This window comes from Choloepus didactylus, chromosome 8 (genome assembly GCF_015220235.1).
Source record: "Choloepus didactylus isolate mChoDid1 chromosome 8, mChoDid1.pri, whole genome shotgun sequence".
In the NCBI taxonomy this organism is placed as follows: domain Eukaryota; kingdom Metazoa; phylum Chordata; class Mammalia; order Pilosa; family Megalonychidae; genus Choloepus; species Choloepus didactylus.
Window position 1 is genome coordinate 7,543,053 of NC_051314.1, and position 27,676 is coordinate 7,570,728.

The 27,676-nt window shown below is 44.5% G+C and overlaps 1 pseudogene; it reads right to left on the bottom strand.

The window, feature by feature from the left end:
• Positions 1 to 27,676, bottom strand: part of LOC119542513 — an 81,624-nt pseudogene that overhangs the window by 4,888 nt on the left and 49,060 nt on the right.

The following is a 27,676-nucleotide window of genomic DNA, read 5'->3' on the forward strand; positions in this document are numbered from 1 at the left end:
CTGCCCAGTGGGCTTAGATGGAAATGGGCCACATCTGAGCAACAAAAGAGGTTCCCTGGGGGTGACTCTTAGGCATCATTATAAGTAGGCTTAGCCTCTCCTTTGCACTAACTAACAAGCTTCATAAGGGCAAGCCGCAAGATCAAGGGCTTGGCCTAATACCATGTGGCCCCCAGTGCTTGCAAGAATATCAGGAATTTCCTAAGTGGGGACGTTTAATGTTTTCCACATTTTCCTCCAGACCCTTGAGGGGGCCCTGCACATACTCCTTACTCTCAACCCAAATTACTCTGTGATGTACCAGGTTTCATACTAACCTGTACAAACCAACCAATTCTTGCTCCCTATTCCAAGTTCTATGTAATTATCGTGTTTGAGTAAACTGACCATACAAGTTAAATTATATAGCATGCTACAGAAAGTATAGATTTTGCACTAAATAAATATCTCTTCCTTTGGTCTCACATAGAAGTTTAGGTTTTCAAGCACAGTCAGTATCATCCTTTACACCAGTGTGCAATGTCCACTCATGTACCTGTTCTCAGTTCTTCCAAGTATATACCCAATAACGGGTTTGATGGACCATATGGAAACCCCAGTGTCAGCTTCTGGGAAACCACCACACTGCCCTCTAGCTGCACTGTGCCATTCTACTTCTCTTCCAACAAGGAATGGGTACATCCCTCTCTCTGCATTTTCTCCAGCACTTGTATTCTTTTGTTTATTTTCTTAACATTTTAGTCACACACCATAGAATCTACCTTAAGTAAACAATCAGTGATTCCCAGTATAATCATATAATTATGCATTCACCACCACAATCTATATGAGGACATTTCCATCTCTTCCACAAAGAGAACAGAAAAGGAGAAAAAAATGAAGAATAAAAATACAAAAATAGAGGAAAAGTAAACATAAAATACAATGAAAATATCAGACAACATCATCACCACCGAGAATCCCATATCACTCCCTCCTATGTCCCTCTTATAGACATTTAGCTTTGGGATATTGCCTTTGTTACAATTAAAGGAGGCATCTTACAATGTTATTGTTAATTATAGACTCTAGTTTGCAAGGATTGTGTTTTTCCCCTATACCATCCAAATTTCAACACTTTACAATGTTGACATTCATTTATTCTCCCTCATTAAAAAAAAAATCCTTATATTTGTACACTTAATCACCATCATTGACCACTTGGGGTTTCAGTAAGTTATACAATCTGGGTCTTTATCTTCTAACTTTCTTTCTGGTGTCATACATGCCCTTAGCCTTCCTCTTTCAACCAAACTGACATTCATCTTTGTTCAGAGTACTTACAATATTGTTTTACCTCTGTTCTTTTGTGTGTAGGAATTCAGATGTCCTGTCCTCCAGCTCCTGAATCCTTTCTTCTGCCTCTTCAAATCTGCTGTTGTGTGCCTCCATTGTGTTTTTCATCTCTTATATTGTGCCTTTCACTCCCATAAGTTCTGCTAATTGTTCAGGCTTTTGATTTCTTCCTTATGCTTGCCCAATGTCTTCTTTATGTCCTTCATCTTTTGCCATATCTTCTCTAAACTGGTTGATTTGATTTTTAAATTGATTTAGGAGAATTGTTTGATTAATAATCAGCTGTTTCAATTCCTTTATCTCAGTTTTAGTGCAAGTTTGTTCCTTTGACTCGTCCGTATCTTCTGTCTTCCTAGTGTGGTCTGTAATTTTCTGTTGTGTAGGCATCTGGTTTCCTTGATTACCCCAATCAGATTTTCTCAGACCAGATGGGTGTAGGCCTCAGGAGTTAGGATATATTCAGTATCAAGTTTCCAGTTCTATGCTCTGATCTCAGCCATTCCACCCATTGCTGACTGGTGTGTGATGTCCAATCACAGACACCCCCTCATCACTTGTTCCAGACTATTTTCTAGTTGTTCCTGGCTATTTACTAGTTGTTCTAGGGGACTAACTAAATTCACACCTCCCTGTGCTGACATCTTTGCTGATCACAGCTTTTGATTAGCAGATTTGGATTGCTGAGTCTGGGGTCTGAGGGCAGCTGTTGTTTCATTCCATCCCAGAGACAGCAGTTATCATTGTCTCAACCCTCCCTGGACAGGGGCAGAAGTGGTGGAGATTTAAAGATGCAGAACTTCCTTAGGGCTGTAGGGGACAGTTAGCTGAGGCACTGCATTTCAAGGAAAGCCCAGCTTTGGGGAGCTGTCAGGGAAGCTTTTGGTGCTGTCCTTTGGTGCCCCTTCCCCAAGCACTTTGGAGCTGGGCTGCACCCCCTTTGTGGGTCCCTGGCCCTGTATTGACTGGGAAAGACACAAGGTCAGCCCAGTCCCCAGCCACTAGGACCCCACCTGTCCAAGGACTGGCCACTGTGGGACCCCCATATTGGTCAGTCCATTAAGATGGCTGTGAAGCAGAGCCAGCAATGGACCCTCCTTGCTTGACCCCCAGGTAGTATTTTCCAAGCAACTGAGCCATCTGACCCAGACACTTAGATGTTAGGTTTCCAGAAGAGTTGGACTTCCACTTATAACAAAACTATCTTCCTAGCTTTTTATAAAAGTAACTCTGTTACATGTGTCTTTGATAAACTATAAATTTAGTGCAGGTGCCAGGTATTTTGGTTTCTAAAGCTGTGGAAATGAAATATACCAGAAACAGGTAGCCTTTTGCAATGGGGATTTATTAGTTTGTGAATTTACAGTTCTAAGTACATGAAAATGTCCAAATTAAGGCATCAATGAGGACACTTTCTCTTAGGAAAGGTTACTGGCGTCTGGTGTTCTTCTGTCACATGGGAAGGCACATGGCTGAAGTCTGCTGGTCCTCTCCCAGGTGTAACTTCTGGTTTCAGTGGCTTTCTCCAAATGTCTCTGGGTATTTCTTTCTTAGCTTCTCTGAGATCTCTGAATTTCATCTGTCTTTTATCCTCTCATAAGGGGCTCCAGCAAGGGGATTAAGACCCACCTTGAATGGGCTGGTTCACATCTCCACGGAAACAACCTAATCAAATATCCCATCCAAAATAGGTCTGCCCCCACAAGAATGGGATTGAAAGAACACAATCTTTTCTGGGGTACATAACAGATTCATACCAGTATATCTGAAGCATCAGCTCATTAAAAGGCAAAGGAGAGGTAACCTCACAAAAGTTGGGAAAGTTGAGTACCCTAAAATGAATTTCCTAAACTCATCTCCTGAGATGACTGAGAAACTTTTCCAGTCCTCCCACCCTGGCAGCTACTTTGCTGCCTGAGTAGAAGCTCAGGCCAGACTAGAGGATTCATGGAGGATTCACTGTACTGCAGGGAAGCTGAGCCCTGACCCAGAGCTCTGACCACCACCCATATACCAGGCTGACAGCACCATCCCTGTCCACCCAGCCCCATGGACATTGCCCACTGGACATCCTCGGTATCCCCATCAATTGACAGTGTCCACCCATTGTCTCTACAAAAACCAGCTCACCACCAGGGACCTCGTCAAAGCCCGCCACCATCCACCACCCACCCAGACTCCTGCTGCTGGCTATTTCCAACCCCTCAGAATACAATGGTCCCAAGGCTGGCAGTGGACATCTCCTTTGTCCCTAAAGACCTGCAGGTCCTACTTGGATGAGACCCTTCTAGTCCTTGCCCAGCCATTGTAATAGCCCTCTTTCTGGGGCCCTTGTTGCTAGGTGGGCCCTGTTATCCACCCTACACTTCTAAATGCAAGCCAGATTCTCACAGACCCATACTGTAAACCCTCCCATGCATGAAAATACTATTAAAAATGACAATGACAGTGAAAACAACAATAAAACCTACTTTCCTGAGTGCCCATGACATATCAGGTCCTGGGCTGGGGGCTATTAACAGGTGCACCTGTGCTAGGTATGCTTAAAATTCCTGTGTGGAGATGAAGATCCTTCCTATTGAAGAGGTGAGGATCAGAGGCCCACAATTTTCAGGGTAAGGTTCAGTCCTTGAACCACCACAAGGGCCTTCCTGCCATGTATTAGCAGTTTTCTGAATTTGGAAAGTGGCAGCATTGCCTGGGCAGGCCATTTGTTAATGATATGGGTTGCCAGCTTCTACTACCAGAGGGGAATTTAGCTGGCTCCCCCTTGCCCATGCTGAGAAGCCTGGCCTGGACCCTGCCACACCTCCCTCCCTGGGCTGTAGGCATCCAGAGTTGCATCCTGTAAGCAAAGCACAGGATGTCTGATACTTCCTGACCTTCATTGTGCTCCTTCTCCCTGAGATGCCCTTCCCCTGCTTTATCATCTAGCTGTGTCCTACTCTTCCCTCTAAAGGACTCCTCCTACAGGAAGACTTCTCACATCTCTCTGCAGGTTGCTTGTCCACCTTTGTGCAGTGCTGATCACCATTTTTAGCACTGTGACCTCTGATTTACTCAGCTACCACTCCAAGACAGAAGCTCCCTCTACCAGAAGACAGGGTCCTAGCTACCAATCAGATGCTCAGCAAAAGGCTTCCGGTATGTCATAGTGTCCTGAAAGGGATGCCTGTGTTGTCTCCACACACATTCAGATGATTTATCCTGTAAATGAGGAACAGAGAAGCCATCACCTGAGTATAAGTCTGGGTGGTTACCCACAGTAGCCACTGGATGCCATCAAGAATACCTGGGAACCACATCATCATGTGGGAATAAAACCCAAAGTACCACTAGCACACTCACATGCATGTACACACACACACATGTGACCACATCACAAGCCTTTAGCAGGATGCTCACACTTGTACACACACATGCATATGCATGCACAAGCAATTCATTGTATTGGCAGGAAGACAAGCCAAAAAGCAATAAGAATGAAACAATACCACCAAATCAAATGCAGACATCTTATAGCAGTACCTTTATTTTGGGTAAATTGCCAGAGTCACCTCTAACCTTAATCTAATTTGTTCCCAGATGGTGAATTTACAACCTCACCCCAAAGATAAGCCTAACAGAAAGCCTTAAAACAGAATTAGGCCACTTTAATAACGGGTAGCTGAAGGGATTTACATGGAAATAGAAGAATGAGGCCTGGGCTTTCCTGGTTTCTCTCTGTTTTGAAGAGAAGTGTTGCAAGATGCCAGCTGATTGGAAGTATCTTGTGCTCAAAATACCACCCCCTTCTTTAAACCCCAAATGGTCATGTGTAAGCCCAGAAAGAGAAGCCATAAGGAAGGCCTGACCCTGCCCTCTACAGACTCCCAACCCCTGGATGCAAAAAGGTCACCCATGACAGCCTTCAATAAATGCCTGTCCCCCACCCCACACACACCACACCCCATAGGAAGCAGATTGTGGTGCAGAGGCAGCTAACTCTGTGAGAATGGGGGAAGGATTACTGATGGGATTGGGAAGGTTCACCAAGGGGAGGAGAAATGAGTTGGATTTTGAAGAGGGTAGAACTCTAAAAGGTGGACTGAAGGATATTCCAGACTAACCTGCATTCTAAGAAGAAAGCAAACACCAATGTAAATTTGAAAAAAGCTGAAGCAAAACAAATGCCCAAGGTCCAAAATGCACATGAATATATTGTTTGCCATATGTCCCTCACAACATATGATGAATTAAATTATGAAATAAAAGTGCTGACACAACAAAAGTGATAAATGTATTACAGCAGTGAGAAAGGAAGTGGGTTGGGCAGGGGCTCTTCTATGAGCAAGAAAGCACAGAGATCACTGGAACTCTGCCAGGTGAAACAACAACACTTCTCATACTGAGTTTCCTTGCTGGTTAGGGTCCTGGCTGGAAACCAAACTGACTCTCATCATAGCAAAAAAAAAATCTCACTCCACAGTCCTTGTGTCTATGTGTGAATTGAGGATCACTGGGCACATATGTAGAGCAAGGACCATGAAAATTAATGATGAAGAGAAACAGAAAAATGGATCCAAGAAGAGAGAGAGAAGGTGTAATTCAGAGAACAGCGGGGAGGTTCCAGGAGAACATTACATCCATAAAACAAGAACAGAATGCTACAAACCAAGAAGAGGGAGCAAGAGAAGGGGGTTCTTGGAGACTGAATTATGTTTACTGAAATTGAAATTATCTAATAGGCCTGGAAGATCAAATTTTAGAAAATCTCCCAGAACAAATGCAAAAAGAATGATGGGGAAAATGTGGAAAACAGATATAGCCAAACAGGGAGACAGGAATGCAACAAAGGAGGTTATACATCTCAATTGTAAGAGCCTCAGAAAGAGAAAAGAAAGAAAATGGAAGAGTAGATTATAGCAATAACAGAGGATAATTTACCAAAACTGAAGGAAAGGCAGAAGACTGTAGACTGAGAGTCTAAGTGATTATCCTGCTGAATTAATTAAAAAAGACCCACACTAAGACATATTATTATTGAGACTCCTCACTAATAATTCTACATGGGACCATGTCTCAATATTCCAAGAGGAAATGATTTTCAGCCTAAAATTTGATACCCAGGCAAACTACCAATCAAATATGATGGCAAATAAATTTATTTCTTGTCACACACAATTTCAGAATGTTTACTCACTTGGAAATTTGCTTGAGTCCCTACTCCAGGAAAACCAGAGACAAATCCAAGAAAAAGAAGACTGGGGTCCATGAAACAGTGGGTACAACCCAGGAGAGGCCAGGGTGAGCCTCTTTGGCAGATCCAGGCATCCCAGCCTAGATGGGAGCCAGTGGTCAGAGAGTTTTGGGAGAGAGGTCCCAGGACAAATGGGAGAAGCAGAACTTCCAGGTGGTCCTCAAAATCCTGCTGATGGGTCAGCTCATTATCTTCTTCAGGAGCATTTTCCCAGGAACCTAAGTCCCTGTTCCTCAAAGAGTCCTGAGCTTGAGATTTTGACAGCTTTCCATTAATTGTTTAAAGGGAAGTCCACTGGAGGCTCAGGGGTCAGGCAGTCTCTTCCAAGCTGGTGGGTCAGTATCTGTACTGCCTCAAATTTTTAGAATCTTTGGCTCCTCATTTTTTTGACTCCCAACAGTCTCCCCCCACCCCACCCCACCCCTGAGCAATTCCTGCTGTTTCTAAAATCAAATTTGTTTTTGGTCAGTCAGGGCATTTTAAAAAAAATCAAGTGTTTTCCATATTCCAGCACCCCATGGAGGGAGGGTTTCTTATCCAGTTATCACAGATGAGAAAACTGATACTTGAGATTAATTAACTTGCCTGAGGTCACACAGCTTATAAACTGTAGCACCATGGTCTGTCTATTTCTAAAGCCAGTCCTCTTTTGTTATCACCTACTTTTTACTCTCATTATTATCAGAAAATTAAAAGCTACTACAAATAGCACAAATGTCAGACACCCTACCCAACTGCATCTCCTGACTACCCTAGGTCTAGGGGAGTTCCCTTATCACACCTTGCTCTAGTTTATGAATGCTGCCAGAATGCAAAACACCAGAGATGGATTAGTTTTAATAAAGGGGGTTTACTTGGTTACAAAGTTACAGTCTTAAGGCCATAAAGTATCAACAATCAGATAACTTCACTGGAGGATGGCCAATTGCATCTGGAAAACCTCTGTTGGCATGGAAGGCACGTGGCTGGCATCTGCTCCAAGTTCTGGTTTCAAAAAGGCTTTCTCCCAGGACATTCCTCTCTAGGCTGCAGTTCCTCAAAAATGTCAGTCTTAGTTGCTTTTGGGGTGTTTTTCCTCTCTTAGTTTCTCTGAAGCAAAAGTCTGCTTTCAATGGCTGTCTTCAAACTGTCTCTCATCTGTAGCTTCTCTCTCAGCTCCTGTGCATTCTTCAAAGTGTCCCTCTTGGTTATAGCAAGCTTGCTCCTTCTGTCTGAGCTTATATAGTGCTCCAGTAAACTAATCAGAACCCATGCTGAATGGTTGGGGCCACACTTCCATGGAAATTATCCAATGAAATATCTTGCCCAAGTTAAGTGATCACATCTCTACAGAAACGTCCAATCAAAAGTCTCCAAACCAGTCAACACAAATACGTTTACTTGCCCACACAAGATTGCATCAAACATAATGGCATTTTGGGGGACATAATACATCAAAACCAGGACACCCCTGTTTTCTAGTTGGAGAATTGCAGCAAAAAGAGGTAAATTCAGCTTTCCTGGGTCACACAGCTGTGGTCACTGGTGGAGCTATGATTAGGAGCAGGGCAGTCTGACCCCTGAGCCATGTGCCTGATCGCTCTGCCACCCTGTTCCTGAGGGAGCCCAAGCAATGAGTTCTAGGAGCATTTTCCTTTAACCTTTTCATGTCCCTTGCTGACTATGAATCACATTAACAAATTATGCCTAGAATGAAAGAAGGAATTGTCTACACTCTACAATGTTTACGTGACCTAACATTCTAGTCAGCTTTGCATCCTCAGTGCTGTAAAACCAACATCTCTGGTTCTGTATCCCCAGGTTATGAGGAGCTGGAGTAGATGCTGCATGAGTACAAGGCTGGTTCATCAGGTCTCCAGGCTGAGTGAGCTTGTGCTGGGTGACAGGATGCTCATAGCTTCAGGAGGACAGGCAGGCACCTTCTAGGGCCTTCCCTATAGACTCTGTTTTCCTGGGCCAGGAGCAATGCCCTGGCTGAGGGCCTGACCTATGTTATCTCATTTCTTCCTCACATCAATCCCTGAGGAAGACTCAGAGCACATGAAATTCTCACCTCTGGGCAAGAGCGATCACAGACTCCAGAGGCAGTGTGGGGGGGGGGGGCAGCATCATGTAGGATACTATCTTCAAGGGGAAGAAGTTCCCCAACTTGCTCATGTGGCCAACTCTGCCTTTCATTGCTCCACACAGTGCAGAAGAAAATTGTGTCACTCCATGTAAGATATGTCCCCTGCCAGGGTGAAAACCAAACCCTTTTACCCTAGTGGTGCTTGAAAATTCTATGAAACATTACTGGAAGCATGTTGGGGATTGAATTGTGGCCCCAACAAAAGCATGTTCAAGTCCTAACCACCAGTCCTGTGGGTGTGAAGATGCTGTTACTTGATAAGGTGCCTAAACTGAATGTGGGCAACCTTAATGAAATAAGACTGAAGTTTTTATGAGCCAAGGAAACTGGGCCCAGAATTAAAAGGCAGAAGTCAGCAGAAGCTGAGGGGCAGACACAAGGAGAGAGAGAAATAGCCAAAGTCAGAGATTGCCGGAATGCTACAGACTCCAGAGTTTGAGAAAGCAAGGCCTACCAACACCTCAATGTCAGACTACTAGCCTCCAAAACCATGAGACAAGTTCCGGGGGATGAACCCAGCCAGTTTGTGGTATGTCTCATAGCACACCTGGCAAGCTAAGTCAGAGCCAGAGTCAGAAGCATTCCCAGTGAGAAATGGGCTGGTCACTCTCATGGCAAGGGCTTGTCAAGATCAAACAGGGTATGCAGCCTAGAAAAGTCCCTAGATGGCCTTCAGGTTTCCAGAAAACAACTCTCTTTTACACTGAGAAATATTTATAGAGAAGTATGTGAACTTCTCTCTCAAATACCTGCTGCTTTATGAGCTTCTCCTTGCACCTCTCACCTGTATTGATCTCCTTCTTCCCAGAGCTCTGTAACTTTTTAAAATTCAATTTCATTGAGATATATTCACCATACAATCATCCATGGTGTACAATCAATTGTTCCCACTACCGTTATATAGTTGTTAACTCATCACCACAATCAATTTTTAAATATTTTCATTACCACACACAAAAAAGAATAAGTAAAAGTTAAAGTAAAAAAGAACATCCAAAACATCCCATACCCCCATCTCTCCCTGTGCCGGTTTGAATGTATTGTGTCCCCCAAATGCCATTATCTTTGTAGTCTTGTGGGGCAGACGTTTTGGCGCTGATTAGATTTGCTTGGAATGTGCCCTACCCAGCTGTGGGTGATGATTCTGATGAGATGTTCCCATGGAGGCATGGCCCCAACCCATTCGGGGTGGGCCTTGATTGGTGGAGCCATATAAATGAGCTGACTCAAAGAGAGGGAACTTAGTGCAGCTGTGAGTGATGTTTTGAAGAGGAGCAAGCTTGCTAGAGAGGAATGTCCTGGGAGAAAGCCATTTTGAAACCAGAACTTTGGAGCAGACGCCAGCTGCCTTCCTAGCTAACAGAGGTTTTCTGGACGCCATTGGCCATCCTCCGGTGAAGGTACCCAATTGCTGATGTGTTACCTTGGACACTTTATGGCCTTAAGACTGTAACTGTGTAGTGAAATAAATCCCCGTTTTATAAAAGCCTATCCATCTCTGGTGTTTTGCATTCTGCAGCATTAACAAACTAGAACAGATTTTGGTACCGAGAGTGGGGTGCTTTTGCTGCTGAGTTTGCAAATACCAAACATGTTGGAATGGCTTTTTAAATGGATAAGGGGAAGATTCTGGAAGAATTGTGAGGAGCTTGATAGAAAAGGCCTAAACTGCTTTGAAGAGACTGTTTGTGGAAATATGGACTCTAAAGATACTTCTGATGAGGATTTGAGCAGAAATGATGAATGTGTTGTTACAAACTGGAAGAAAGGCAATCCTTGTTTTAAGGTGGCAGAGAATTTGGCAAAATTGAGTCCTGGTGTCGGATGGAAGGAAGAATTTGAAAGTGACAACCTGGAATACTTAGCTGAGGAGATCTCCAGACTACATGTGGAGGACGTACCCTGGCTTATTCTTGCAGCTTATAGTAAAATGCGAGCAGAGAGAGATAAACTTAGAACTGAATTCTTGGGTTCAAAGAGAGCAGAAGCTGATCGCTTAGAAAATTACGAGCTTCCAGGGGGTGGAATCCCTGAAGCTATAGCCCAACATGAGGACGTAACCAAACACGGAACCCAGCCGCCATTTCAGTACAAGCCAAGATTGGAGATGGAATTATCCAGAAAGGATTTGTGGAAAGTCCTATTGTCTAATGGCTTTGACCCCTGTGTGCTTCATGCAAAGCCAACAGAATGTTTGCGAGATCTTTATAGACAGAGCCATTGCCGGTCTGGACTGGTGGAGACAGACAAGGAAAAAATTAAAGGAAAAATCTCTTCAAAGACAGAGCCATGGAGGTTGAGGTCTGGAGTCAAAAGGTCTCAGGCTGGGAGAGCGGAATAGCTCACACGCATGGAAAGGGTGAGTTTGCCCTGGAGGTTGAGGGTGGGACTTCCACCTCGATGCTCAGGAAATGTCCTGCCGCCCCAAGCCCTGAAGAGGGTGGAGCACATTCCCAGGGAATTGGGGAGAGCCTGGCTGCCACCACGCTGTTCTGAAGGGGTTAAGCGTGTGCCCCAGAGACGGAAGGGAATCCGGGAGCTGCCCCGATGTTTGAGGAGGGTGAGGCCGAGAAGGTGGTCTCCCCAATGTGTGGATATGTTGGAGCACTCACCCAAGCATTTGGAGAGGAAACAGCTGCCAAAAAGGCCCTTAGGAAGGGTTAGACTCCTGCTCTCTCAAGCCCCAAGGATGCAACGTTGTTCTGTAAATGACTCTCAGGCTTTGAAATCTAATGGAGTTTGTTCTGTGGGTTTTAGGAACTGTTTTGCTCCTGTTAACCCTGTTTTCCTTACTCTTTCTCCTTATGGCAGTGGGAATGTTTATCTTATGAATGTCCCTCCTTTGTATATTGGAAGCATATAACTTGTTCTAATGCCATAGATCCAAAGCTAAAGGAGAATTATGCCTTAGGACCCACCACACCTGTAATTGATTTTGATAGGATCTTGTACTTAACTTTTGTTACTGAAATGATTTAAGTTTTTGTGATATTGTGATGGAATGAATGTATTTTGTATTTGGAAAGATAATGTCATTTTGGGGTCCAGGGGGTGGAATGTGCCGGTTTGAATGTATTGTGCCCCCCCAAATGCCATTATCTTTGTAGTCTTGTGGGGCAGACGTTTTGGCGCTGTTTAGATTTGCTTGGAATGTGCCCCACCCAACTGTGGGTGATGATTCTGATGAGATGTTCCCATGGAGGCATGGCCCCGCCCATTCAGGGTGGGCCTTGATCGGTGGAGCCATATAAATGAGCTGACTCAAAGAGACGGAACTTAGTGCAGCTGTGAGTGATGTTTTGAAGAGGAGCAAGCTTACTAGAGAGGAATGTCCTGGGAGAAAGCCATTTTGAAACCAGAACTTTGGAGCAGACGCTAGCTGCCTTCCTAGCTAACAGAGGTTTTCCGGATGCCATTGGCCATCCTCCAGTGAAGGTACCCGATTGCTGATGTGTTACCTTGGACACTTTATGGCCTTAAGACTGTAACTGTGTAGCGAAATAAACCCCCATTTTATAAAAGCCTATCCATCTCTGGTGTTTTGCATTCTGCCGCATTAGCAAACTAGAACACTCCCTATTATTCATTTACTTTTTGTCCTCATTTTTCTATTCATCTGTCAATACACTGTATAAAGGGAGTGGGAGCCACAAAGTTTTCACAATCACGTGGTAACATCATGTAATTTATATAGTTATACAATCATCTTCAAGAATATAGGCTACTGGGTTGCATTTTAACAGTTTCAGGTATTTCCTTCTACCTATTCCAATACACTAAATACTGAAAAGGGGTATCTATATAATGCATAAGAATAACCTTCAGAATGAACTCTTGACTCTATTTGAGATCTCTCAGCCATTGAAACTTTATTTTGTTTCCTTTCTCTTCCCCCTTTTGGTCCAAGAAAGCTTTCTCAATTGTTTGATGCTGCCAGGGCCAAGCTCATCCCTGCAAACCATGTCCCACATTTCCAGGAAGATTTACACTTCCATGAGTCAAGTCCTACACAGGGGGCAGAGAACTGAGTATAGTTGGCTTAGAGAGGCCACACGTGAGCATCAAAAGAGGTTCTCTGGGGGCGACACTTAGGGACAGTTTTAATAGGCTTAGCCTCTCCTTGTAGTATCAAACTTCATAAGAGCTTGCCCCAAGATGAGGTCTCAGCCCTCTAAATTGGTGGCCCCCAATGCTTGTGAGAATATCATTAACTCTCCAGGTGGGTAAATTTAATATTTCCATATTTCTCCCCAGTCCCTCAAGGAGGCTTTGCAAAGACAACTTTATTCTCTGCCCAGATTACTCTGGGATGTATTGGGGCTTCATATTAACCTGTACAAACCAAGCATGTTTCACTCCCTATTCAGCATTCCATGTAATTAGGTTGTTCACATAAACTGACCTTATAAGTTAAATTATATAGTGTGTTACAAAAAAATATAGATTTTGCACCTAATAAACACCTCTTTGGTCTCACACAGAAGTTGAAGTTTTAAAAACACCATCCATATTGTCCCTTACCCTTTAGTCTAATTTACCTTAGTCCTAATGAAGTCCATTTCATTCATATCTCTGATTCAACTCCTATCTTTTTCAGACTCCTTTTCATTTGCTGTGTGGGGTAATGCTGATATTCATAGCTGCAAGACTCTGGCTCTGAATCTCAGGTGTCACACTGATATCCAAAGTTTCAGGGACTGATCAGATTATACATAAAGAACTCAGCATCTCATAATTAGAAATAACAATTACAATTCAGAAATAGATGTAATTGCTGTAAGAGCTTACAATCTAGGAATCTTTACATTAAGCCTTCTCCTGATAGCGTGTGTTCTCAGACTCATTTTTCAGAGCTTGCACATTATAGCTAGTCCAAATTAGTGAGGCATCATAGCATTTCTCTTTTCATTTCTGATTTATTTCACTCAACATACTGTTGTCAATGTGCATGCACCTCACAACTTCACTCCTCCTTGTAGCAGTTCAATTTTCCATTGTATTTATATACCACAGTTCGCCATTCCATTCATTGGTCAATGTACCCTTGCCACTGCAAATCATGAGTGGTGACACCATAAACCCCACTGTGCAAATATCCATTCATGTCCCTCTTTTCACTTCTTCCAATATATGCCCAATAACCAAGTTGCAGGAACCTATGGCAACTCCATGCTTAGCTTCCTGTGGAACCACCACACTGCCCTCCAGATGGCCTGCATCATTATACTTCCCCACCAATGGTGATTAGGTACATCCCTTTCTCCACATTTTCTCTTGCACTTGTATCCCTCTGTTTATTTTTTAGATGGCTTTATTCACACACCATACATTCCATTGTAAGTAAACAATAAATGGTTCCCTGTATAATCATATAGTTTTGCATTCACCAACACTATTTATATGAAGGACATTTCCATTTCTTCCACAAAGAAAGAGGAAGAGGCAAAAAAAGTTTAAAAAACAGAAAGAAAGAAAGAGAAAAAAAATGACAACTAAAAAGAAACAAGAAAAAATATAATTAAAATAAAATATAATAGAAAAGTCAGACAATACCAACACCAAGAATCCCATACCTCTCCCTTACACCCTCTGCTTATAGACTTTTAGCTTTGGTATATGGCCTTTGTTACAATTAATAGAAGCATATTATAATGTTATTTTTAACTGTAGATCTAGTTTGCATTCATTGCATTTTCCACAATATCACCCCATTTTTAACACCTTGCAAAGTTGACATTCATTTGTACTCCCTCATGTGAAAACATATTTGTACATGTAATCATACTCATTGACCCCTCTAGGGTCCACTAAGTTATACAGTCCCAATCTTTATCTTCTATCTTTTCTTCTGATGTCCTACATGCCTCTAACCTTCCTCTTTCAGTCATACTCATCTTTGCTCAGTATAGTTACATTATGTTACCATCCTTCAAATTTGTGCTCCAAATCCCTCTCTCCTGTTTCTTCCTATCTGCCTATAGTGTTCTCTTTATTTCCTGTAGAGCAGGTATCTTGTTCACATCCTCCCAGTGTCTGTTTTTCTGAGAATATTTTAAACTCTCCCTCATTTCTGAAGGACATTTTTGTCAGTTATAGGATTCTTGGTTGGCAGTTTTTCTCCTTCTGTATTTTATATATATCATAGCACTGCCTTCTCTCCTCCATGGTTTCTACTGAGAAATCTGCACATAGTCTTTTTGAGCCTTTGTTGTATGTGATGGATCATTTGTCTTTTGCTTCTTTTAGAATTCACTCTAAGTCTTTGATATTTGATAATCTGATTAATAAGTGTCTTGGCATAGGTCTATTCAGATGTTTTCTGTATGGGGTTTGCTGCACTTCTTGGAGCTGTAATTTTATGTCTTTCATGCAAGATGGGGAATTTTCAGTGATTATTTCCTCCATTATTGTTTCTGTCTCTTTTCCCTTCTTCTTCTCCTTCTAGGACACTTATGACATGTACATTCATGTGCTTCATGTTGTCATTCAGCTTCCAGAGATGCTGCTAGTGTTTTCCTATTCTTTTCCCTACCTGTTCTTTTGTGTGTAGGATTTCAGATGTCCTGTCCTCCAGTTCATGAATGTTTTCTTCTGTCTCTTCAAATCTGCTGTTGTATATCCCCTTTGTGTTTTTCATCTCTTGTATTGTGTCTTCCATTCCCATAAAGTTCTGCCAATTGTTTTTTTCACACTTTCAATCTTCCTTGTGCTCACCCAATATCTTCTTTATATCCTTTGTGTCTTTTTCCATATCTTCCCTCAGCCATTGATTTGATTTTTGAATTGATTTAGCATATTTGTTTGAAGATCTTTAATTAGTTGTTTCAACTCTTATATCTCAGTTGAAGGGTATGTTTGTTCCTTTGACTGGGCCATAACTTCATTTTTCCTAGTGTGATTCATAAGTTTTTGTTGTGTAGGCATCTGGTTTCCTTGATTACCACAATCAGATTTTCCCAGACCAGATGGACCCAGGTCTTGGGAGGAAATGTAATCAGTGTCAAGTTTCCCTGAGAAGCAGGTTATCAGACTTCCCTGTGAGGCCTCTAGAATTGGTGCTTTTCCTATCCTGTCCAGCAGGTGGCACTTAGCCCACAGCTCCCCACTGGTTTAAAGAGGTGCAGTCCCTTTAATTCTCAGTGGACCCTGTCCTGGCAAGGCCAAGGGTGTTAGAAGCCAAGATCAAGTTGTTTCCTTTTTTCCTCCCCCCAGGCCCTGGGGTCTGAATTCTCTGAGGGAGAGTATCCACTTGAGTTTGGCCCCAGCCCCCTTTTCTTAGGGATGATACAGCCTTTAGGGAGTTACCTTATACACTTGAATTCCTCTTTTGTCTCTCTTAGTCTGTTAACTCCACCCTTGCCTGGTTCAGCACTGACAATTGAAAATGCCTCAGGCTTTCTCTAATGAGCTACTTAGAATGAGAGAAAAAAAAAAGGAAAAGGAACAAAAGCCCCCTTTCAGAGCCAGTCCCCAGACTCCAGTTTCACACATTGAGCAGTGTTGGTCCCCAGTTCTCTGTGTCACTTTTCTTGGGAAACAGCTGTTTTCCAGTATTCTGAGCTCAGCCATCTTCAAAAGCCTCTGTTTTTATTTATCTATGTATGTTTTTCCATCAGCACTGCCTCCTTTCTGCTTGGAGGAACCTCAGATTCCTTTCTTATTTGCTTTGGGTTTATCTGTGCTTGTAGCTTATATTCAGTAGTCCAAATTTTGTTAATTAAAACCACAGTTGGAGCTTGGTTGAGTTACTTGCCCTCTCTCCAGGTAACCAGCTTCTTTTCTCCAGAGGGAAGTAGTTCAGCTCAGCCTGCCATGTTGGTGGGAGAGGGCACTGGCTTCACAGTTTGGGGAGCTTTACTTACAGTTTGTGCTGTGATCTCAGCCATTCCACCCATTCTGGGCTGGTGTACGGTGCATGTTCAGTCATGGATGTCCCCCAACAGTTGTTTCAGACTATATACTAGTTGTTCCTCGCTTTTCACTGGTCACTCTAGAGGATTAACTAAATTCCACACCTCTCTATCCCATCATCTTACACCACCTCAAGAGCCCCATAACTTTTTATTTGTAGTGATCACCTTTTGATCCCTCAAATCATATTACCCTGGGAAATTGCTGTCTCTCATCTATCAGATTGTTAGAGCCTCAAGGGCAAGGAATTGTGCCCACCACATTATCAGCTTTCTCCATATGCCCAACATGGAAGCTAGTTTGTACATCCATCAACTAGTCTGTCCATTATTTCATGACATTATAAAAAATACTGCCTCTCCATGGATTTTAAAAATTTTGGATTTGAGGAAGGGGAAATTAAGAGAGTCATCTCAAGAAAGGAGGCTTTGGAATCAGTCAATGGACAGAAAGCAGTGACTGGAACAACACTCAGAAAGAATGAGCCAGGCCCCAAGACAGGACACCCATGGTTGTAGAGCAGCAGGAGCTTAGGAGCCACAGGAGGTGTTGGCAGGAAGGAGAGCAGAGGGCCAGGTTGAGGAGGATGGGAGGATCCTAATGGGTGAATACAAAATGTACTCAGCTAGATTTAGTTTTCCTTCTAGTCATGATCCCATGGGAAGGGAGACTCAGCCAGGTATCTGGACAGGTGGGAGGCCTGTGACTGTGGGAAGGGGCAGCCCTGAGCTCAGCCTGAACCTGGTTGCTCCATCTCATCTCTTCCCAACTTGGCAGCATCACCTTACCCCACAACACAAACAGGATAGATACCCTTTTCTCCTCCAAACATACATAGAAAACAATATCCTTTGCCTGTCCCTGACCCCTAAAGAGTTGGTACCTATAGTGAGCTTCAGGCTGAGGGTCTCCAGCAGCTCATCTCCCTCAGACCACATCTCCAAGGCAGCTGCCTCCCAGGATGCCTCAGTTCTCATGTTTTCCCAGCAGGGGCAATAACCTCCAGCTCTCTTTCTTCCAAGGATAAATGCAGACTGGGTTGTGGCCTGATACAGATGCCAGTGAAGGGCATGGGGAAAAAAAAACCTGTTAGTCTGATTAGGGAAAAAGCATTACTTGCCTACACACCCACCGAGAGAACCAGAGGGTAGGCAAGTGCATATAGGGGAAACTGCAGCCCTGTTACTAGCTGAAACCATAGGATGGGCAGGCATTTCTAATAAAGAGAAAGCAGATGTGAGTTCAGCACCTGGCTCATTCACTCACCAGCTGTGTGGACTCCATATCCACATCTGGATTCATGTAATTGAAAGATAAGGGTTATAATTAAGGTCTATACCTAACCCACTGGATAAGCTGTTCCAGGCCCTGAGCCAGCAACATAATTACATTTGACTGCAGCCATTCAACTGATGGCATTATCACCATCTCCATTTGATTCCTGAGGAATCAAGCACAGAGAGGTTAAGTGAGTTGCCCAAGGACACACAGATAAGACATCCAAAATTGTCAGTACAAAATTATCAGATGGGTACACAGAAACATCTTCAAAATCATAGCCACACAATTTCTATGGAAGATGTAAGAAGGCATCAAAACCTCACTGGCATAAGGGAACATGGAACCAAATGTTAGAAATCTAGACTGAAGAGGTTGGAGGCCACATTGACTATTTTTCATATAAAGATTTTCCAAAGTCTAGTTGTTTCTCTGCCATATAAAGTTTTTCCTTTCATTTTGAAGTTTTCTACACTAATGTTCAGAGTTTGCTCAGTGGATTCTCAAGAATGATCTGTTGTGCTTTTCAGCAGGGTATAAGTGAGTATACTGAAGGGGTGATTTCATATCAGATATAGCCAAAGTGGCCTGGGGGAAGGGGACACTTCCTAGAAGAGTGTTGCCAAGAAGCCCAGCACAGACCCAATGCCTAGTCCATGGCCTAGAGATCACCTCAACTCCTGTTTCCTTGCCCCTGGCATGACCCAGAAATTTCAGCCAAAGCAACTATTTGTTCAACTGAACAAAATCTCAACACTATCAGCAACTTGTTACCAAAACATAAGGCTGAAAATGTCAGAGAAAGACTCTGAAGGGACTGGATCTATCAATCAGGATGAAGAGCCAGAACTGAGCACTGGGGATTCAGGGGCCATTAGCAGGAGGCTCCTCAGTGCCCTGGAGCCTAATTCTGGGGGAGATAGAAACATCCATGTGCAGCCACTGGCAGGACAGGGAGCTCTGCCTGGGCCAGGCCAAGTTGTGGCAACACCAGGATCCAAACTGTGCTTTGAGCACTTGGTGCCAGGTCTGAATGGCCCTGTGCAGCCCTGTGCTTGGTGAGACTGGGCGTGGAGACAAGCTGCCATCCAGGTAGACTAATTCAGTTCTCATCCTGTCCTAAGGTGGGGCACAGGCTCCAGCCTTCCTGACTATGGGCCCTAATGGTGGGGCAGTCACTGGGTGTCCCTGATTCTTGATTTTCCCCACCAGTCACATGGGATGAACAATCATATTTCCCTTTAGTTAGGAGGACTGAATAAGATAATGTCTATGAAATACTTTCAATCCTCATTAGTCAGGGATTTCTCTTTGTGGTCATGCATAGAGCAGGGGTAACTTCTGGTGGGCTCATTCCCAGGTGAGGTCAAAGATCTCATATTGTAAATAAGTGTCATTCTCACATTATGTATAGTACCACATTTTAAGCATTTTTGTTTGCAGGTGAGTTTGCTTTCTAAAAGGCTGCCCAGGCTAGTGCCGAAGTGCTGGCTAGTGTCCCTGTTTGCAAGAAAGCTGTGATGTGACTTTCAGAGAAAATATGTGCCTTAGATAAGCTTTCTTTAGGCCTCTGTTGTAGTGCTGTTTCCTCTGAGTTCTATGTGAACGAATCAACACCTAATTTAATTAACTTCAGTTACCTCCCACCACCATGCAATTGATGATTAAACTTGCTTAAGTTTACATTCAGAGGTTTTGCCAAGTATTGCTCTAAAATGTCCTGAAAGCAGTTATACTTTTTCTAGATGGGCTTTTAGGGGTTCCAATATCTAAAAGGGAGTGAAACAAAGAACTTCCTAAGGAATCATTGAATGTAAATTTGAGGAAGCAAAAGATAAAAGGTGTCTTTAAACAGATACACACCTGAAACAAGGTTAAGGTTGACCAAAGGCTCCCTGGAACCTAACCCCCCATTTCCTCTAGGGGCAGTGGCTCAGTCCTGGCCAGTTCAGTGTTCTGAATTCTTTAGATAATATAACTCCTGTGAATATTGAGAATTGACTATGCTTGGCTCATACTAGCTGATTCATAAATGTGCGTTCTCTCTGTAAGTTGGTCCTGCTTATTTTAGAAAAAGGATTTCATCTAATATCCTGCTACTATTCTCATAATCATCCCTAAAATGCAAAGACTTTAGAGCTCAAAGTTTCTCTTGCACCACAATGTAGGGAAACAAAATGAGACAAAAGCTGTCAGAGGCCAGACTTGGTCTTTTTTGGTTAAGAATACATATTACTGTTGTATTTCCCCTTAAGAATCAAGCTCCACCTTACATGTATAAGACAAATTGGAAAGTGTCTTTTAGCGTAGGCCACTGGGAACCTACCATTGGTGCTTGGGTGAAGATGAGGTAAACTCTTAATTATACACAATGTTGGATTTGCTGTCCAGGTGGCCTGGAAGGGGCCAGCTGTGGCTTCTCCTCTGCAAGGCTGAGAAACACAGGGCTCCACATTTGGAAACTTGAGGGTGGGGTGAGGGGGGAGGCATTGAGCCTGGTTCCTGGCAGGAAGGAGCTGTGCAATCACACCTTTAACAGAAAGCCCAGGGATCTGGGACTTAGCACTGTCACCACCAAAAAGCAGACTTACCACACCTCTGAAGGAAGGATGGATTAAACCACATTAGAGGGGGAAGAAGCAAAACCAAGACCTGTGAAGACACAAGGGAGTGAATCCACTGGCCAGAATGGAGTCTGCCTGCCTTTTATTCCCCTGGTTTTTGTAAGCCTTCTTCTAACAAGCAGACAATGAAGCTGAAAATCCTCTTTGCACAGACAACATGCTTTGGTCAGTGCACTCAATGACTGACGAACCAATGTAGGACTTGTATTTCAGGATGTTTAAGCTCCTTAGGCACAGTGTCTCTGCTGGACTTAAACTTCCAGCCCCTTTTCTCCACAAGAGAGCCATGCTGGTCACTGCTTATTGATGGATTGGGAAGAGGCTAGACCTGGGACTTCTAAATTGCTGATGTTCATCAGGATACTCTGGATAGCTTGTTGACACCAGGATTTCAGTTCCACCCTTGAATACAGATAGAGCAGGTCTGCAGGTTTTGCCCTAGACTCTGCATTTCTAACAAGCTACCAGGTGGTGCTGCCTCTACAAGGATCACACTTTGAGTCATACTGTGTAAGAGGGAATTAAGCAGGATAGAACACAGATTCATGGAGAGCTGTGGGAATGAATGGGCACTGGATGCCTAGCAAAAGCTTTGGGAAACAAGAGAGGATGAAAACAGGCTGCTGAGATGGTGGTGGGCTGCTGGTTAGGGGCAAAGCTGCGGTCTGAAATAGACCTGATAAGCATCCTCCAGATTAAGTGATAGTTTGATATTGCAGATGATCTTCTCTGTCTAGGCCCTGGGGACAGAGGCAAAGTAGATATGATCCCACCCTTGTGGGGCCTCAGTCTGGAAGACCTCCTCATGATGGAGCATAGACTGTGCTGAGGTGAGGACCACACCCTGTAAAGGTGGTCACCAGCTGAGTCTTGAAGGAGGGTAGGGATTACTTGAAATTGAAACTGTCCTTGTATATTCAGGGTTTACAGAGGCCATGGACCAGACCACTTGATGCACACAGAGTTTATGCTGCTCTGGGGTGTGCATCAAACCAGCATCACATGCAGCTAACTTCATTTGTATTTCATGAGATGGTGAAGGGCCCCAGGACAACCTTCTCTGTCTTGCTTCCAGAATTAAACTTGACAATACCCAGAGAAGTAAACAGCTTACATCCACAACTTCCTCCTTGGGCTGAAAATCAGACACCAACAGGTTTTTCCTGTTGGATACTCTGGTGAGTGAGATGCACATTTTGCCAGAGATGAGCTGGTGGATGTTGACTGGAAGGTGTTTGTGGAAGTTCTCTTGAAGCTACTTGCTTATGTTGAAGGATGGTTACAGAATACCATGTTTCCATCTCCTGACACTCTGGACAAGGTTGACAACGATCTGTATGGTTTGGTGGCAGAAGGCAAACACACACAAAAGTGCCACAGATGAAGCCTTAGAGCAAGGAGGCTGCCCCGCCTTTGTCTCTGCCTGTGCAGTCCAATGCAGTAGCCAGTGTTGAGCCCTTGAAATGTGGGAGTCCAAATGAGATGTGTAGAACACACACCCAATTTCAACAGTTTCACACACACATAAAAGAATGTTGAATATCTCATTAATCTTGTTTTAAGTGGATTACATATGAAAGTAACATTTTAGATATATTGGGTTGAGCAAAATATATTAAAATTAATTCCTTTGTCTTTTACTTATGTCAGTGTGACCACTAGAAAATGTATAATTATATATGTGTCATGCTATGTATTTTCTATTGGACAGAGCCAATCTAGCTCTTGCCACAGGAATGAGGCCACTTCCAGGGGCCCAGGTAAACTGACACCATCCCCATCCCCCACAAGCCATTAGCCAGGAACTCATTGGAACCAGAGGTTCATTTATCACCCCAGGGTGCAGGAGAAAGAAGGCAAGCTTGGACCTGAGTTAGAATCCTGGATACACCAGCTTATTAGCTTATTAGCTGGCATCATCTTTCTAAGGGTCAGGTGGCCTCTTTAAGATGGGACAATATTTGGGTACTGTTTGGGGTCAGAAAGGACTAGATAAGATGCTGTCTGTCAGGTGCTTGACCCAGAGGGGGCGCCTCATGAATAACTGGTGCTAATTGAAAGCCTCTGAGTTCAGAACCTGCAGCCTTTCGAGTGGGCATGGGGCACATTCAGCCTCCCTCTGAGCTCCCTTGCTGGCTTGGCCCAATCCACCTGGCATGCAGGGTCCCTCTCCAAGCCTGAGACCTGGGCAGCCATAAATCCTGGCTGCAGCAGGACAGACCTCACCTCCTCCCTGTCCTGACTCAACTCTGACCTCCTCTCCCAGCTCTCCCTCCACTGAGTCCGGCAGAGGAGAAACTGCCCACAGCTGCTTCTGCCCATCCTTCCAGGCCACATCAGAAAAGCTCAGGTGAGCTCTAGGTCATGGCCCTAGGAAATGCTCCTCAGCAACACCCAGGAGTCACCTGGATACAGCCCTCTTTGAGACAGGTGGGTGAAGTTGGGAACCTGGGTCTCCCAGGACACAGGGAGAAGCTCCTGGCAAAACCTGCCAATCCACTCTCCAGGGACTTCATGGTCCTGAGCCTCCCCTAGGCCCTGCCAGTCTCAGTCCCAGCCCTCTCCTGTTATCTGCCCAGTTAGGAGTCTCCCTACCCTGCAGTAAACCCTGGGACCAGTGCTTTCCCAGCTCCTGGGGTCAGCCAGTGTATGAGAACCGCATCCTGATTAAGCGTTGATCCATATGGGTGCTTTCAGGTCTCCTTGAGCTAAAAGGGTGGCTGCTATTGCTAAAGCCTGGCATGCAGACATGCCTTGAGGCCAGGCTAACCCTCCCCTGAGGTCACACTTCCTGCCCCTTGCTCCTCTTCCTCTGAAAGACACTGAAGGGTGGCGTGCTCCCAGAGGGATGGTTCTCAGTGACTGGGCTGAGCAGGCCCTCCAGGAGTTGCCCATCCTGGGACCCAGTGTATCCCCTCCCAAGGGGAGCCAGGGAAAATGGCCTTTCAGCATCCCAGCCTGCACAGAGGTTCCAGAGTGGGTGCTGGGCCCACTGAGACCACAGGGACAGGCCTTATCCCTGTCCCTACTCCCTCCTCCCTATTGCTCCTAATAGACTGGGGTCCTGGTCCTGGGGCAGGGCTAGCGAAAGGCCTGAGCATCCCTGATTTGGAAATCCAAGCTCAGCCCCCACCACGCAGGGTTCCTGCTGGGAAGAACCCACCCCCAGGCAGGCCCCTACCAGGCTGGCATCAGATGGCCAGGCTATAGGCAAGAGGGCGCTACAGAGGATTCATCTGTCTGGGAGGGGCAGCCCCAGGATGCCCCTGCTGTGCCCTCCTCCAACTCCAGTCACACAGGGTAACCCAGTCCCAGGAGTGCCCCTTCCAGGGGAGCCAGGGTGCAAGCCTGGGTGCACCCAGTGGGATCTTGATGAGGAAGGTGGTGCAGTGTAGCGTGCCAGACGAGCTGAAAAACATGCAGGCTTCGCGGAACATGCAGGCATCAAGCGGGTCACCCCGATGTGGTAGAGACCCAGGAAGCTACAGCCCACAGACAGACTCCAGTTGCACTAAGGGTTGTACACGATGGTGTCAGGTTGCATGGGGCCTTGTTCCGCTGCTGCTCAGTGGGTCACAGGTGCACCCTGAACCTGGGGTCCTGGCCAAGGCCTGGGAATTCCTGAGCTGTGTCCTGTCATAGGCACCAGCCCCTGCCTTGCCCCATGCAATTGATCTCTGTCCTGCCCCCCTAACTTCTAAGAACAGGGAAGGTCCTGGAGAGAAATACTTTCCGTTTCATCCCCTAAGTCAGGGTAAAGTCTCAATTGGTGTCAGGGGTCCCTTAGCATCCCTTTGACACTTAATCTCCCTTAATTTAAGGTCTTTGCTTTGCTTCCTTGTAGTTTTTTTGTATGATGTTCTTGGATTCATGGAAAGTGGTAAGGCTTTGTCATTTATGATAGTGACAGAAGTTTCCAGTTTAGCGCTTCACTTGTAAGTAAGCACTGTCGGTATCATGTGATGGGGGTGTGTGTGTGCAGACAGTTGGGGAGTTTTGGAGGCTCAGGGCTAGTTGATCTGGGTGCCCTTAGCAGGTGCCTACATGCCACTTGCCCTCTGAGTGCGCACTCCCTGCTGTGACCTCCACAGCAGCAACTTGGAGAGGTTAGACTTTCCCGGAGTGTATAAGCATTGGGTGCAGGGCTGGAAGCCAGCACAGTGCCTGGGTCCCCACCTCTCTGGTGCATGCTCCTCCCCCTCTCTCTGTCACTATGTTTGAGTCTTTGTTTCTGTCTCACACACAAATGCACCCACCATGACATTTATAAAGAGTCACCTGGGCACCTCTGGTGGTGGGGTACTGCCCTCGGTTCTGTCACAGTGAGCCCTAAACATCCCCTCTTTTACCTCACTGTCACCCAGCAAAATGCTTCTCCAGATCTATTGAACATTTGCTTCCCAAGTAAAGGTGACAGCCAGTGAAAAGATGTGTGTTTTGTGCCACTGCTGACATCAGACAGGCATTGCTTTAAAGAAGGGTGAGGACAGGACTGGCAGCTGGCACACTTAGGAAAGAGAAAAGTCAAATTAACTTGCCAAATCCTTATCAGAGAGCATGGATGAAATTGACTCTTGCATAATGCTGTTCTGTTTCCCAGGCAGGCCAAGTGTCCTTTGTGTTCTAATTTGTGGAACTGGAAGAACCCATCATATATCATGCCATTGGCACCAGCTGTACAGAAACTGAGGATCATTTTGCAATACTAAACAATTTATATCACTTTTTACAATTGTGGTTAAATACACATAACCTAAATATCATTTTAACCACTTCAAATGGATATGAAGTACATTGACAATGCTGTGTAGCTTTCACCACCATCTATTTCCAGAGTATTTTTATCATCTAAAACCCAAATTCAAAACTCAGCAGTAACTTTCCATTCCCCCTACGCTCACCCTTGTAATCACTGTTCTGGGTTTTGTCTTTATGAATTTGCTTATTCTAGTTATTTTATATCAGCGAGATTGTACCATATCTGTTCTTTGGTGTGGGGCTTATTTCAGTCAATATGATGTGTTTCAGATTCATCCATGTTGCATCAGGTACTGAGTTCACTTCTTTCTATTTCTGAATAATATTCCATTGTGTGGATACATCACATTGTGTTTATCCATTCATGTGATGAAGAACACATGGGTTGTTTCCACCTTTTGGCTGTGAATATGCTGTGACCTCCCACCCCGTACGTACCCTGCTCTTCCAAGAATCTAAGGGCATCCAAATATCCTTGGAGGCATATCTCTCCAAGTACCTGGGAGCAAATCAAATAAAACAATTGCACAGAGGAATCTATTAAGTGCCATTTATTAAACATCACTTCAAGACTGCAGAGATGCAGTGAAGGACCCTTCAAGTCCTGAGCCCTTTCAAGTGCCTATCAGGTTCTCAGTGAAGTTAAACAGAGGGTTTTGTGCTCCTGGGAGACAGCATTTCCTCTAATCTGCAGCACATGGCACAGATGTCACCTCCTCTATGGAGCCTTTGGTGGAAGCCCAGAAAGGACAGATGCTTGTTTTTCCGGGATCCTTTTTTTTTTTTCCTGGGACAAGCCTCCCTTCTGAAACATGTCAGAACCTGTGCTAGTTCCAACAGTGGCTGCCTCTTCTGCTAATTGGATGACCCTCCCTTGCTCCCTGCAGTCAAGAACAGCAACTGTGGGGTGAGGGCCTATTAATGACTGACTTCTATAAACCACAGAAGAAAACCAGTTCTTTTGGACATTCTCCCCTCTTACTGGGGGTGTCAGCTCTTGGTAGCATGCAGAGTATTGCACAACCCTCTCTCTCCCAGTAGACCTACTGTCAGTGGTCACAGGCTACACCTTGCCCTACTATGTCCAAGTGGAAGTCACACTCAAATATGACCTAAAGAGGTTAAACCACTGAATTCTGTGGTGCTTGACCATGGCTGCAAATAATAATCTTCTGTATAACTTAAGACAAAGATTCTGATTCCCAGGCCTCATTGCTGGCCAATTACATCACAATCACTGGGAGTGGGGTCAGAGCTTTAGTTGTGTTTAAACATTTCAGGTGATTCCAATGGGCAGCAGAATTGAGAATTTCAGCTTCTAGAACAAGCTATTTGTTTTTCACTTCATCTTTTCATTGACTATTTCTGTTCATTTGTATATGGAACCACTGAAATCTCCTTGCAGTCAGGAAGGCAAGAGAACTGGGCCTGCACACACAGATGTGCACACCACAAACACAACTCTTTCTTGCACCACTCACCTTGGGATCCAAGGGGAAGAATCCTCTGAAAATAAGGTAGGCATTCTCTGAGCAGACACGCACACTGAACTTGAGCATGTTCACATGAGGAAAGTTTGTGAACTTAACCTTGGGGCAGATGTTGTGCTCCCCAAACAATGGGGACATGGAGATGGTTGTTTTATCATCAGAGAAGGGCACATTGTCAGTCACACCTCCATCAATGTATCACTGTTAAGGGAGGAAATCAGGACATACATTTCTGGAAGTTCTGTGCTAGAGTTTCATGTTTTCTTGACTATGGATAAAGGCTTCTCAGAGTTGTCAGCAGGTGATGTGGTGGGAGACTAGGGGCTTTGGAATCACACTTAAGTCAATCTTTCAATAAATCCTTACTGAGTATTTCCATGCTGGGCACCCAAGGATGCCTTGAGCTGTTGTGTAGTTTGTTCAGTGCACAAAGGTGCTTGGCCAAGAGGCAAGATGGAGGCTGGAGGCCACCCACCATCTGCTAGCCAAGTCCTATGCCCAGGTGGGTGCCCATGTGAGTGCCTTTTATAATGTTCCTAAGGGTGGCATGTAAATGAGGGATCCTTTGGGCACTGGGGAGAGAGCATGGAGACCTGGCTACTGCCCTAGAGGAGACAGGTGGTCACAGTTTCAAATGCAAATCTCCATGTTGCTTGGGAAATCTTGGACAGGATACTTAACCACTGTGAGTATTTTCCCTCCATAACTTAAAAATGGAGATAATCATCTCCTTGAGAGACACTGAGACGTATATGAAATAGTGACTCTGTGGTGCAGATGGCCTGCAGATGTCCTTTTATCCTCCAACTTCAAAAGCAGCATTTGAACAAGTTATGCTGAGGATGAGTTTTCCTTCTTTTATATCCTGTATAATCTTGTTGTCCACAGCCAAGCTGGGACAGGCAGGTGTTGTTCC